The 14,659-nt window shown below is 42.5% G+C and overlaps 1 long non-coding RNA gene across 1 annotated transcript; it reads left to right on the top strand.

Annotated features, from left to right (window-relative positions):
- The first annotated feature begins 641 nt into the window (after positions 1–641).
- Positions 642–2,798, top strand: LOC135253945 (uncharacterized). Its single transcript, XR_010329720.1, has 3 exons — positions 642–730; positions 1,208–1,271; positions 2,534–2,798. It is a non-coding gene; the product is annotated as an uncharacterized LOC135253945 (long non-coding RNA).
- Positions 2,799–14,659: the final 11,861 nt, after the last annotated feature.

The following is a 14,659-nucleotide window of genomic DNA, read 5'->3' as shown; positions in this document are numbered from 1 at the left end:
TTAACACTGCATCATGTGGACGTTTGATTCTGATGTTTACATTTTTATTTCAACATACTTATTTATTTTTATCGTGTTGCTGCTGCATTGTTGAGGAGTCCTTCAATCGAGAATTTCACTGACCTTTTACGCTTGGGTAAACTCTGAAGGTGACAAAAATAAAAAAATAAAAACTTTGCCTGATGACACTGGCCTACATAATAAAAGAGCGTGGCCAAAAGTGAAGCAATTACGCTTGCAAATATTTGAAGACACATCCAGCTAAACACTTTGAGCCAATATCTCGATTTATTTTTTCTTTTCACAAGACTAAAGACTAAAGTCTGTCTTCAACTATGACAGGCAGGTACGTCTATTGATATCGACTTCCTAATAAACTCCTCGGTGAAGAATTTAACGTAGAGAGACCCCCCCCCCCTCATCGAGTTCCGGTCCTCACAGCGACTTACTTCCTTGATTTTACTTACGGCTGCTTAGCATCGATCATTTTTCACAGCAGAGGTCCGTAAATTCACTTAGCATCACACGGTCATATCCTTAACCGTTCTCCCAGCGGCAGCAGGCAGTCGAGTGAGAGGCTAGTTCATTTCCCGCCAAGAGCAAAACGCGCTCGTCTAGCTACCGCCGGTTATTTAAAGCATCACACCGCTACTGGACGCTATGGACGGAGTGTAGCACAGTGGGTAAGGAACTGGGCTTGTAACCGAAAGGTCGCAGGTTCGATTCCCGGGTAAGGACACTGCCGTTGTACCCTTGAGCAAGGTACTTAACCGTAATTGCTTCAGTATATAGCCAGCTGTATAAATGGATACAGTGTAAAATGCTATGTAAAAGTTGTGTAAGTCGCTCTGGATAAGAGCGTCTGCTAAATGCCTGTAATGTAATGTAATGTAATGCTACTGACAAGAACGACAGCCCGATTTTTAACGTATGACGGCTAATTCAAACATGTCTTTAGAAATGACTGAAGAATTATTTCAATAATACGCATACGCATACGAATGTTCTGGATATTGATGTGTGCCACAGAATAAGTGACAGGCAAGATGAGGGCGACTATCGCTTGTCTAGCAAATGTTTGAGAAACTCTACGCCTTGCTAAAGCATACTTCAAACGACGCCTGTCTCATAAATAATTCCTTTGTTTTACAAAGCAAATTGGTTATGTTGATGGCTGAATCTTACCGTCTATTTTTTTTTTTTTCAGCACACAATCAGAAATGCAGCCTGGATTCCATCAATCCACAATGTGCTTTGCCTTTCTTTTTGAAGTACACGTTCAGTATAAGTGTTGCTTTGCCGTTTTCACTAGCTCAAGCTCACAGTGAAGTTAAATCACACATTCTTAACACATATTTAGAAACTCCCCCATTTTTCTCAGTCCAACTAACCACAGAATACATTCAGCTTCCACACTATACAATTTCAGGCAGGACTTTTGAAAGTGATGGTAAAAAGTTTCTGACAAGAAAAAATTAAATTAAGTACTCAGTCAGCTGAATTCAGTTGTTGAAGTGATGCTGTGCGCCGTGTACGGCAAGCTGAAGTTGTGTTGCTTCGACATTGGCCGGTGCAGGGAGTTCAAGGGGAGCGTTGCACTGCGGACCAATCAGAAGTCTCGCCTTGTGCGCATATCAACTTTGTACTGCAGAAAAAACAGGGCCAAGGCCGAGCCGCTGAGAGAGAGAGGGAGAGAGGGAGAGAGAGGGAGAGGGAGAGAGAGAGAGAGAGGGAGAGGGAGAGGGAGAGAGAGAGAGGGAGAGAGAGAGAGAGAGAGAGAGAGCTAACAGAAGGTACCGTTCCTACAGCATGGTCACAGAGAGGAGACAAGCCAATTGCCCGAGGGAGCTGGGGTGGGGGGTGGGGGGTGGATGGGTGTGGGGGGGGGGGTGCGACAGTTTAGCATAATTGTTAGGTAACTGGCTCGGAACTCCAAGGCTGCAGAACGGTTTCCCCAGTTGGGGCGCTTGGCTTTTTTCGTACGTTACCCTTGAGCAGAGTGCTTAACCTGAATCGCTTCGGTGAAAAATCCAGCTGCCTGCAAATGAATTGCATTAGCGGAGATGTTAGCTGTGCAGCGAGTCGCACTGGATTAGCACATCCGCTAAGCACCGTCGATGAGAAAGATGGCGGCGGCCTACGTATAAGCACTCCACACATTCACACGCTTTTGTTTGTTTTTTTTTTCTCGCTTACACAGTTTAAAATGCGTGGCGGCGTCGTTGGGCTGGCCGGCCCGTTCTCGTCATCATGCTGTTTCACGTTATTAAATATTTCATCTTCAAAAATGGGTGTAATCAGCCAGTGGTCTCATAAGATAAGGAGAAGCCTCGTATTGTGCGAGGAGCCCTGGGTAATTGTAAGCATTTCTCTCAGTAAACGCTCAACAATGATCATGGCCATGGTCACTATATGAGCGACTCACTTACAAGTGTATACATTCCTATATTCTGTATATAAAAATATTATTTTTTCCCTCTTTTCTAACACCTCCTTACTTCCCTTCTAATGTCCATTTTCTGCCTCTTTCCAGGCACAAACTGATCACCACTACATACCCGTGGACCGCCCTAGGGCGGGGCTGCTCTGCTTCTGTGCAGAATATCTAATGTGTACGCTGATTTCTGGGTTGCGCTGGGCCCCGTCCCTCGTGGCTCAGACTATCATTTGAAGAGTAATTCCCCAGCGTGCCTTCCTGTAATCGAGGAGACACGCTAAAACAGCCCTGCTAAAAGAGAATCTTTTCATATAAATATTTAAAAGAGTTTTTTTAAAAAAATAAATAAATAAATAAAAAACTAGTAATAAGTGTAATCTGTGTGTTTTATATTTCATAAAAGTCTTCTCTTCACAGCTTTCCTCTGAGTATTGAACATCTAATGATGTTTCTTTTTTAATTTAAAAAAATTTTTTTTTATTTTTTAAATGCAAACATTTCCTTTTGGAACGGGTGAGCTGGAGGTTGAGAAGCAGCCTGAGCTGCACTAAGAGCGTAATTATCACAAGCCACCCCCGCTTTTACCCAGCGAGGCTTTTACACAGACAGGGCCGCAGTTAAAGACCATAAAGAAATCAGCACCGCACCACTTCCTGTTAAATTACTGCTGCGGTCAGAATGTATGCAAACACAATCTGTTTTATGTCTTGTGTTGCTATTTGGATGTTTTTTTTCCCGCTTACTTTGAATTAGACTGTGGATCAAGATCTCAGGGAAAACAGAAAATCCTTTTTTTTCTTTCTTTTTTTTTTTTTAATGGAGGTTTGCTAACCCCGGCTAGCTTACAGTCCTCCCCGCATCAGCATTAACAGCGACCCCCCTACGCACACGCTCTGCTTCCTGCGCCGCGTGGACAGCGAGGACGTTTGTTTCCACGCTGAGTTCCCTGCGGGCTCCTCCGCAGAGACTGTGTGCCACGCCAGGCGCGTATAACTGGCAGAGTTTGGGCCGGAGCTGATTGTGTTTTAATGTCCTGGTGGGAGGTTGGTGGGAGGTGCCTCTTGGCGGGGAATAATGGCACTCAACAATTACACCAAATCATAAAATCACGCCCTCCAGCCTTTTAGCACTCAGGAAGTTAAGTGAAAATACTGAGTCCCTCTTCAACTTATATAAAAAGTACATTATTGTGCTTTTTTTTTTTTTTTTTTTTGGTTTTATGATTTAACTTACCAAGGTGACTTAACCTAATGAATTAGGCTTTACATTTTTAACGGTTTTAGTACAGACCACATTTACATGATATCAAATGCATTTACATTATATCTAACTGCAAAGCTGAGATCCCCATCATACGCAGCCCTTGTGTCTGTTATCAGACAAACCCAGAGAGTGTGAGTGTGTCTTCACTCTTATCTATTGACATAAATAAATAAATAAATAAATAAATAAATAAATAAATAAATAAAGAGTTTTTATCAGATTGGGGCAGCAAAGGTCATCTTACGTTGTTTAATGAATTTAAATAATCACATCATTGTATTGTTCAAATACAGTGGCAGAGTCAGTTCAATATGATAACTTGACGCCTATGTTTCCAAAGAACATAAACATTGTACATGTGTACTATCTGAGCCATCTTTGTTCTGATTGGCCATCAGTATTAATAATATATTTCAGAATTCATTTTCAATTAGCCAACTCCATATCTTCAACATGACACCATCGTTGTCGCTGCATTACTGCGTAAATAATGTGCTAGATTACTCGTGTACCTGTGATCCTGCTAATTGGCTAGTGCCAATAATTTATTTATTTTCTAATTTATTTATTTTTTCCGCATTGACATGGTAAAAAAAAAAAAAGTGTTCACAGAACCACTGTAATGTACAGCTGCTATTAAAAATGACTTTTTACATTTTTTTTTACATTTGCTCTCGGATATTTCATGAATAACATGAGCTTATAATAAGGGAAGATACAATAGCCCGACTTTTTCATATTTAACAGGTGGGGGGGGGGGGGGGTAATATAATCAGAGCCACCATTGTTATGCAGGACGCTTTCTGATCACGGAGCGTGCTATTCTTCCCTGATCATCAGATGTGCTATGTCACCCGCCCCGACGTGATTCATTCCGCCATTGTCGCACTTTGATCTTGACAAATATATATTGCCAATTAAAGTATACAGTATAAAGCAGCAGGTTACAATATTGCAAAGTCGGCTTCAATGTCATCCGATAAATAATTCAGCTTTTCGGAAAGAGGAGGAATGAAAGCCTAGCTTTATTTCACTGTGTTTTCTGACACAGTCTGAAGCAAGAACAACAACAGAAAAAACTTTCAAATTACATACTTTTGTAATACCACAAATATTTTCCCATGTGAAAGCTCTCTCTTCTAATGTGACCAAGTTGCTGTTTTATTTTTATTTTTTTACTGCTGCTAGTGAACAGAGCCGAATCAAGAAAAAATATGTCTTTGTCAAAATCATTATGGAGGTCTCTGTATATATCCCTCTGGTTAGGGTGTGGCTATTCAGAATCAAGTATCCAGCGTGTCTTTGAGCAAAAGAGTTGCGTTAAGAAGGTAATTATCACTATCTTAGGAACTGTCTCTGGCATTTGGATAAATCCTTGAGTCCAAAAATTCTGTGATTTTACAATGACATTCACATCATTAGCTTTGGATGCTTGTCTGCTTGAACCACACCCATTTTAACACTGCTTGCTTGATGATGTTTTTAACATTTTGCTTCAGTATAAAAAGTGTAAGAAATTTTTTATTTTTTTTAAACATCCCTGCTTGAACATTCCTATACTCCAGCCAGGGTTTTAAATGATTCAAGTTTTTTTTCCCCTTTATCTCAGACGGATCCTGGAGTACTTCTGAGGATTTGTGCAGATTGCAATAATGTATATGGAATAACAGCGTCTGCCTTGGTGTGGGATGGGATGGGGAGGGGGTGGGGGAAGAGTGTGGGTTGGATTGGAGGCAGGGGGGGACAGGGAGGGGGGCAGAGAGCTATCTGTTGGATGCACAGGTAATTACCCCGGGCAGTGGAACATGCAGCAGGAGAATGACCCTGTTTGTGGCTCCATGTACGGCGCGCGGGGGGGGGGTGGCGGGGGTGAACTCCTTTAGGCCCACACGCGGTGTGCTCAACGGATCAGAATGGAATAATATTTCTTCCACTCGAGGGGAAAGCCCGGCCGTCACCTCATTTTCCGGGGGACTCTCGTCGTCCCCGGCGACCGGCTAATGGGGTCAGGCGCGGGTTCGAAGTCGCTCGTTGTCAGAAACCCCGCCGCAGAGAACCTCGGGTTAGGGCGCGCGCAAGCAGCCTTCTGTCATCGCGGATTTTTAAGGTTTTTTTTTTTTTTTTTGTGAGGCTTTCGACACGGGGGGCGGAGATGGGGGGCACCCACCGCCCCCCCCCCCCCCTGCACCCACCAGGCCCTCCACCTCCGCCAAGCGCACCCCCCGCCTCTACCCCCCGCAACTTCTCTCTCTTAAGGTCTGATGAAAAGCGAGTAGCTGCTTTGATCTGTTTTTGGCGACGCAGAAACAGGAGTGTTCTTGTGTAATGAATTCCCTTCTTCGTCTGCACGGAGGGGTGTTATTTACCGAGGAGGTGACATTATGCTAATTTTTTTTACCCCTAAGGTTAATTTTAAATATGGTGCCTAATAAATGCTGGTGTTAACTTTCAAGGAATTTAAAGCAACAAGGTACTGCAGCTCCCCGGGAAATCAACAAAGCGAACTGTCAAATGATGGAAAATTGAATCATCATGTCTCAATAAAAAAAAAAAGTTTAAAAAATTGCTACTTTTTTACATTTACCTCCACTGACATGATATTTTGGGATGTCAAACACAGCTGGCAGAGTCTTACACAGACAAAGCATCTAGACAAATGCAACAAAAAACCGCTGCTTTCAGATTCCATGCATCATTGCACTCAGTGCTTGTCAGTAAATTTTTTCTGCATTCCCAAACTATAATGGTGTAATGGTACAGTGGCATCGACCAGCCAGCCAGCCAGCCAGCATCACTCTGTTCAATCTGCAAATTTGAAATGATGCACATATTTGCTATCACCTGCTTATATGGAGATGAACCGAACAATTATTGTCAATGCATGCCATGACTGTACCCTTATGCCCCACAGCTTTACTCAGCACATTGCATACGCTTCTATTTTTAGAAGTGGGGGTTGGGGGGGGGGGGGGGGCGCGGAAACAATTCCTGTTTACTTTTCCTTTTTTGAAAGTCAGCAGTGCAGATATCTGAAAGGCCAACAATAACACATTGTCAGCAGCCCGATTCCATTTTTGCATGGCGTAGAGCTTGGCGGGGCAACCAGGGAAAAATTAAGGACACGTTCCAGGGGAACTCGCTTTTTCTGCCGAAACCAAGGACGAAGCCCGTCTGAACACCGTCTGCGGTGGAACCGTGTGCGTTCGCCATGGAAACAGCTTACCGGTTGCCTCCACCCGAAAAAAAATTATAACTGGAGACGGAACGTGCGGAAGCCGTTTATGTTTTCTTTTGTCTGCGAGACGAAAACATCCTTCCGTTCCCTTTCACAGGCTCCCCGGAATTTTCCAGCAAAAAAAAGAAAACAAGAAAAGGAAAGAAAACAAGGGGTGGATGTGTATGGGGGTGACGCGCGACTCAGTCATTAAGAAAGCGGTAACGAGCAGCTCTGACAGGTTTATAAAAACCCCTCCCTTCTCGGGTTTGATGAAAGAGGCTGTCCTCCAATCCCTGTGCCCCACTGACACAGCAGCTGTGCCATGCGTTGTGAAAAATACGTTCCCCCTCTGAAGTAAGTTCTCTCCTTCGAACGCCACGGTAATTTGTGTACCGTGTCATAATTTGTTGTGTGCTTTAGGAACTTCAGGAAGAGATGGTGCTTATTCTGCACGCAAGCATGCATTTCAAATGGTTTAGTGCTGTTAAATGGTTAAGCACATCGTCAGTTTAGTAGCTGGATAAGTTGGTGTTATAATGATTGGATTCTGTTAAGTATAGCCAGAACTAGGCAGCTAACAGTTTCAAATCAGAACGCATGCGCAGAACTGAATTGGAACATCCAGTTTGCATGGTAACGTAAGCAGGTTAGCTAAATTGATAATACAACAGCGCCACTGTTACAGTAAGACCGTTAGCTAATGTGCCGGCTTGCTGCTAGCTTGTTTAGCCGAATACATCACTAGGTGTTTAACGTTAGTCAAAAAATAACTATAACAATATTAACTATAACTATAAAAATAACTATAACTATATTATCAATACATCAGCATCTTCGAGATGAAACTAATTTCCCTTTAAATTGTGACATCATAATGACAAGGGGGAACTTATTTTAGAAGGGTAACATTTTCAAGAGGGACCTTATATTAGAGGGGGAACTTATTTTACAGGGGGAACTCATTTTAGAGGGGGAACTTATTTTACAGGGGGGGCTTATTTTAGAGGGGGGACTTGTTCTAGAGGGTGGCCTTAGTTTAGAGGGAGAACTTATTTTTCACAAGCCTCATGTTCCCACAGCTCCAGGGCCTGTGCAGGGAACAGGAGCACAACCGGCCCGGCATATTAAAAGACATAAACAACGTGCCGGTGAGCCATTCATAATTAATAAGGCGAGACGTAAATTCAAGGTTAGTGTTTTGTATGCCTTGCACTGACTGTCTAGAGCTGGGCTGCCCAAACCTATTCCTGGAGATCTAACACAGCACACCTCATTCACCAGCTAGGGATCTACCGTCCTGTAGGGTTTCACTCCAACCCTAACACAGCACACCTCATTCACCAGCTAGAGATCTACCGTCCTGCAGGTTTTCACTCCAACCCTAACACAGCACACCTCACTCAACAGCTAGAGATCTACCGTCCTGCAGGTTTTCACTCCAGCTCTAACACAGCACACCTCACTCACCAGCTAGGGATCTACCGTCCTGCAGGTTTTCACTCCAGCTCTAACACAGCACACCTCATTCACCAGCTAGAGATCTACCGTCCTGCAGGTTTTCACTCCAACCCTAACACAGCACACCCCATTCAACAGCTAGGAAGATGGAAGATTTTGTTGAGTTGCTGATCAGATGTGCCAAATTAGGGCTGAAATGAAAACCTGCAGGAACAGGGCCTTGGCAGCCCGCTCTGGAGGAAGTGAAGCTGAGCCCAGGCCTCCTTCAGGTTTTTGGGGCCTGGCGCGGTTGCTGCTTGTGTAAAGCAGCTGTGGTTGGCACCGTTGCCCCTGGCCCTTCCTTGCCCTGGCAACTTTGTACAGTCGCTGTTCCAGGAGAGCGGGAGCCCCAGAAGGGTCGCTGCGTGTGTTACCGTGAGGACGGGAAGCATGAAGAGGCCTGTTTCACACAGAAAGCAGGGGAGGAAAGAGAGAAAGGGACACAAGCCAGAAGAAATTATGAGCCATATATACGTGTGCCTCTCCGAGGCCGACTTCACATCATAATGGGGCACAGTCAGGGGTCAGGGGTCACCTCTAGTTCATCTGGATGCCAGCAACCAGCGTTGAATACACCTGAGCCCTACCCACTTGGTTTGAACGTATGGGGTCAGTCACAAAGGTACCCCGAAGGCAATACAATACGGCATTCTGTCTCTCAGACGCATAGTGCCGCATTGTACACATTGCACACCCTTGTGTACAGATAATAAGGTCCTGTTTTCAAAACCTTATAGCCTTTTGAATTTCTTTTTTTTTTTTTGTATCTGTGCTTTTTTTTTGCAGTTATGTGCATATTTGATGGCTTTGAGCGTGCCATTGCTCCGCGACAGATTCATTATTATGCTAATTTAGCCTTTTCTGTCTCGTGCCCTTCAGACTCTGAACTGAACAATGCAAAGGTGCGAGGGAGGGAAGTGAAAAGATTTATCCCCTTAATTAACCGCACAGGGTGCGGAAACAAAAATTCTTTTGACCCAATACGCAGCAAAATGTTCAGTGTTAAATCCACACTTACAAAGGTCATATGAGTCCACTAGATTGGCCAGATTGGACTCATATAAACCCTGTTAGAGTTGAATTAACGCTGGGCATATTACCGTGTATCAGGTGAAATATTAGGGGATCAGCAAACATTTTTGGCTGGACCGCAACAGCGGGCCCAGCCCTACAAACGCGAATGTCTCTGACTGACTGACTGAGTGACGAAGTTACACCATTGGTCAGCCGAGTTATGAAGTTACACCATTGGTCGGCCGGATGAAGTGTGTTAGGTCCAGCCATATACTAGGTTTTGACCTGGTCCTGTTTAAAGTTCGCAAATACGTAAGATCAGATACAATTACAGTCCCGCAGTCCTCGATGAGATATATAACCTTGATAATCAGAAAAACAGGATTCCTGTCCGTTTAAAAGGTGGCTTTCGCTCCTCTTCGTTTCCTGCTCCAAGGCCGCCGATGTACATAACCTATTTGTCACATAAAATACACAGACATTCCTAGATTGAGACATCTGAGACATCCTCAGGTGAATGGGCTTAGGCAAGACAATGCCCAATTGGTGGGTTATCGTTTTTTCCACAGAGACAAAATGGATGCTCACAGGACTGTGACAGTGGTAATTATGCTGTTGCCGTGTGTCTTGGTTTTACTGACTTGTCACCCTTAAATCAAAAGACTACAGTTAATTATTCATATTTGTAATTCCTAATTGCCTGAAATGGATTTACTTAATACAATCCCAATTCAAGAACAGGCTGTCAGTCTCACAAGACAGCTAACAGCTTGCAGATAATTAAAATAGAATTAGACGTTTAATGTATTTGGAATGGGCCATTCATGCATGCCAAACATATAGAATGAGACAATCTACATAATATTATTTTCATCAAAGTAAACATAATCATAACTGTAGATTCACACTGTAGGGTTATGGTAGCAGATTTGTTTTGGTAACAGATCTACATTTGTTAGGATTTAAACTTTGAGTTGAAATCCCAACCAACCATTTACTGACATCATAGAATCTGTTCTATTATAATTTCTGTTCGGATCAGAAAATCTTTTTGTCTCCAAACTCCAGAAATCACATAAACCCAAACCATGATAGATATTCTGTGCACATTGTTTTTCGTAGAACATCTGTTGCCAACTGATGATATTTCAACCACGTGTGTAAATGCCACAGAAACAAATTAACTGTGTAAATATATTTATGGGCAGTATATTTAGATGAGGTGTCTTAAAGTTGTCTCTAATGTGCACGGTCCACAAGATACTAAAGAAAGTGCATACATTAGCCACAAAAATCATCTAATATAAAGCAGCTTACCATTGCAATATGAAGGTATGTCAATATATAACTTCATAGTAGCCTTCCATAAGGCTACTCTTGCCACAGTGGACAAGGGTAGGTCAAAGCATACGAGAAAAGGTCAGTAGCGGAATAGTCCGTTGTGAAACACATTGAGCCGCATGTTGTGTGGATTCTTCCCAGAGACTCCACGCCAAAGTATTCCCAGATCCACCCCCACATTCCTTCTCGCGGCAAAAAGTTGAATCTGGAATCACGGACCACTTAGTAAGAATGTCAGTTACTAACAAAGCAAGAGAGTTATGCAATAAAGTAAACAATTACACCCTGAAGGTTCTGGGCAATCTGCAGTCAGATGATGAAGCCTAGCAAAGTGAAATTATCACCTTATACAAGTATTCTTCTTAATTAGCACCATCTCCACAACACTTGTCAATTACAGCATCTTTTTCATACACCGAGGTGACACTGGTTTAAATAATTTGTGTTCTCTTACAAGTTTATTTATTTCACTACGCTTCAGAAAGATGCGGAATGTGGAAATTACGGAAACGTCATTCGCCTTACGTGACTGTTGGCGAGAGTGAGTTAAAAAAAATTAAACTTCCCTTTCGGACGCTTTTGCAGCCTTTGCAAAATAAACACCGCGACCGGGGTCAGAACCCTTTTTTTTTTTTCTTTTTTTTTTGTCAGCTTCAAACTAAATGACAATGTGTAAAACAATAAATCATAATCATGCTTTCTCCCTGCACTGTTAATTAGCATGCAGCTGTGTGGCGTCCTGTTTACAGTTCACATAATCGCGTGGAAAATGAGGATTTGCATTGAATTAACAAAATAATAACAGCTCCTTGAGCATGTGACAACCTGTCACATATTCATAAACTATTCAATGTGGCCCCCGAAAGGGTTGTGCTGCACATTAAAAGGAAATAAGCAAAAACAAAAAAAAAACAAAAACAAAAAAAAAAAAACGTTTTCGGATGAATGCCCGCAATGAGAGCCCGATAGCCAAACTCGACCGAGCGAGTTAATTATCTGCCCACGTTAACTCTTCATACAAAGTGTTAATGGCTGTGCGTCTCGTCGTGAGACGGATCGATCTGACGACGCGGGCGAAAGCCCGACCGAGCGTGCGTCTCCCGGACCTAACCGAGCGCACGAAGCAAGAGGAGAGGACAGAAGAGCTGGGGCCGCCCGCACCACAGCCTCCAGCTGCCTTCCGCTTTCCGCATCCAGAATCCGACCATTACGACGTCAACGCTAACGGTCTGTTGAAACTATTTTTAAAAAAGGAGAAAAAAAAACAAAACAAAACAAAAAACAATTGCTTTACGTTATATGCGTGAACTGTTTTATTTATTCAAACCGCCAAATGTTCAATTTTAAACAAGGACCAAAAGTGCTTTTGTTGCAATTATATGCACTGTGGGGGCCTTAATATAAAACGGTTTGAGCGCATTAACTTAATTCTGTACAAAATATCACATTTCCTCTTCTTAAAAAATACAATACATAAGTAAATAAATGGGTATGAGGCCCAGAAATCCGTTTTATGCGCCAGCCCTAAATGTAATGGTATACAACGGTTTAATTTATTGTAATGTCATTATTTAGTGCTACTTAATATTGCATGCTTCTCGCTGAAGAGTCATTAAGGATGCACAGCGTATTCAGGAAAACGAAAATGGCGCTTCTCTCTTCTTCACCACTTTGTAATGAATCAGCAATGACTTGACCCCATAGGCAGTCAGGACAACCGCCATTTTGCGCCCAAAAACAGTAGGTGTTGAATCCTCCTTGGTTTCCCTAAGATTCCTCAGTAAGACATCAGGTGACCTGAAAGGTTGGGTCCACCTGCATTTCTCAAGGACTGCAATTTCAAACGCCTAAAATACGTGAGTTAGGCCTCATGATAATATTTGGTTACTGCTGGAGCTGCATCTTTTAGCTCCAGGCGATCACATGACCTTTTTCAACATCAAATGAAAAGAGCACACAGAATACTCTCTAGATTGAGGCTCAGTCTATAATGTGAACATTTTTTTAAAATTATTATTAATAACAATAACAAAAATAATTTAAAAAATAATAATAATAATAATAATGTGTGTTATTTGAACTATTGAGCCTACTAATAAAGTAAAAAATTATGACTACTCCTGGATTTTCACTTTTTCACATGAAAGCAGCAACAGCGTCTCCAAAGAGAATGTGCAATCAAATTGCTTTGCTTGAACGATCAGCTGAAAAAAAGCTATTTTTTCTAAAAAATGAACACGTCCTGCATTTATTTCAAGCTACCCGCAGAGGCAGGCTTGCACGGTTCCAAATTGAACCCCATCGAAAACCCTACACACACATCTCCTTAATGAATGTACTGGAGTGTTCCTGTTCTCAGCGAAGAACACTGTGTGAAAATGTTACAAAAATCCCACCTTACGTGGACGAAAAGAGAGAAGTTCAGAACAATGTGGCTTAAATAGGCTTTTCTGACCTCCCTGAGCCGAACATGCTTCACAGAGGCGTCACTAGGGGGTTGGGGGGGTGGGGTGCGGACCGCACCGGGTGACACCATCGGGGGGGCGACACCGAAATGACTGGCAATACATTTTTGGTGCAGCGACGAGTTGAAACAGCTAATTTTGCTGCCGGTTGATTTAACTAGCGGTATTAATGTAGCCTGTCGAGAAGCGCTTTGTTGTTTGAACGCATAACGCGCAATTCCTTGCACCCACACCCGCCAGCACCCCCCCTCGCCCCCTCCGGTCGAAAACATCCAACAAAATTCCCCAAAAAAATATCCTGCATAGCCTGTCTTTAACCATTAGACTAGGCCTACACCACAGGATCACATAAGAATGCAAGCACTCCACAGATAGACATACCATGCACACCCCCCCCCCCCCCCCATTTCAGTGTTGACAGTGTAGTTATTTCTCTGGAACTGAGATAGGAAATACTAATAGATAATTTTTTTGGGGGGGATATGATATTTAGAATTAGCAAGATTTTTTTTTTTGCACTTGAACAAATTACATCTGTCAAGTAGAAAAACACTCAGATTCATGAAAATGATGTGCTTTGTTGAAAACGTCTGTATTTCAACCTGTCAACGTTAGCACTGTTAATTGATACATTCATATTTTAAATAGATTGTTCTAGTGCAAATTGACTGGCTGAATAACGAGACAGAATGTAAATTATTTGCATTACTGTTTCGCAAGTTCTCGTCTTTTTAAGTAGGCATGATGAGACAGAGACTCGATGAAACCTGCAGCCAATTAGGCGCAATCAGCTCTGCCAGTTTCAGATTCCACTGTGGGGTCCATCCGTGCACTAAAATAGCGTTTTATATTACCTTAATTACGTGGTATCAATTTTTATCAGATACATTTGGAAATGTATCACGTTATATTAAATTGATTATATTAGATGCATATTAAATTTGACCTTCACAACTTCTTTCATTTAAACTGATTCACAGAATTTAAATACATTTCAATGGCTTCCTAGTTGGATGTATTGTGCATAAGTCTTTTTTTATGTTTGCTAATTGCCTTAGCCTTTCTGTAGATAGGCAAACATCTCCCACCACCAATGTGTAACCCTTCACAGTGACTCATGAGTTATGTGTATACGCGTATGTTTTTAACGTGTTAAATTTTATCATCCACTGTCTGAGTACTTGTCGAAAGGATCTCCACACCACAGCAGGGTGTTCACGCAGGGTCGATGGGGACACATTTACATCTCAGCAATTCCACAGTCTACGACAGCACAGCTGCCATTGATGAAGATAATCACCATTTGGAGCTACGACTTTTCGCTCAGTCTTAAAAGGCTAAGATGAAGTGTTTTTCTCCTGAGAGAAATTTATTTTTTAACTAAAAGGGTTGGGAAAAGGTTGTGAACCTTTACTTCCCGTGCAC

This window comes from Anguilla rostrata, chromosome 4 (genome assembly GCF_018555375.3).
Source record: "Anguilla rostrata isolate EN2019 chromosome 4, ASM1855537v3, whole genome shotgun sequence".
NCBI classification, from domain to species: domain Eukaryota; kingdom Metazoa; phylum Chordata; class Actinopteri; order Anguilliformes; family Anguillidae; genus Anguilla; species Anguilla rostrata.
The sequence above is the reverse complement of the archived record's forward strand: the minus strand, read 5'-3'. Positions and strand labels throughout refer to the sequence as shown.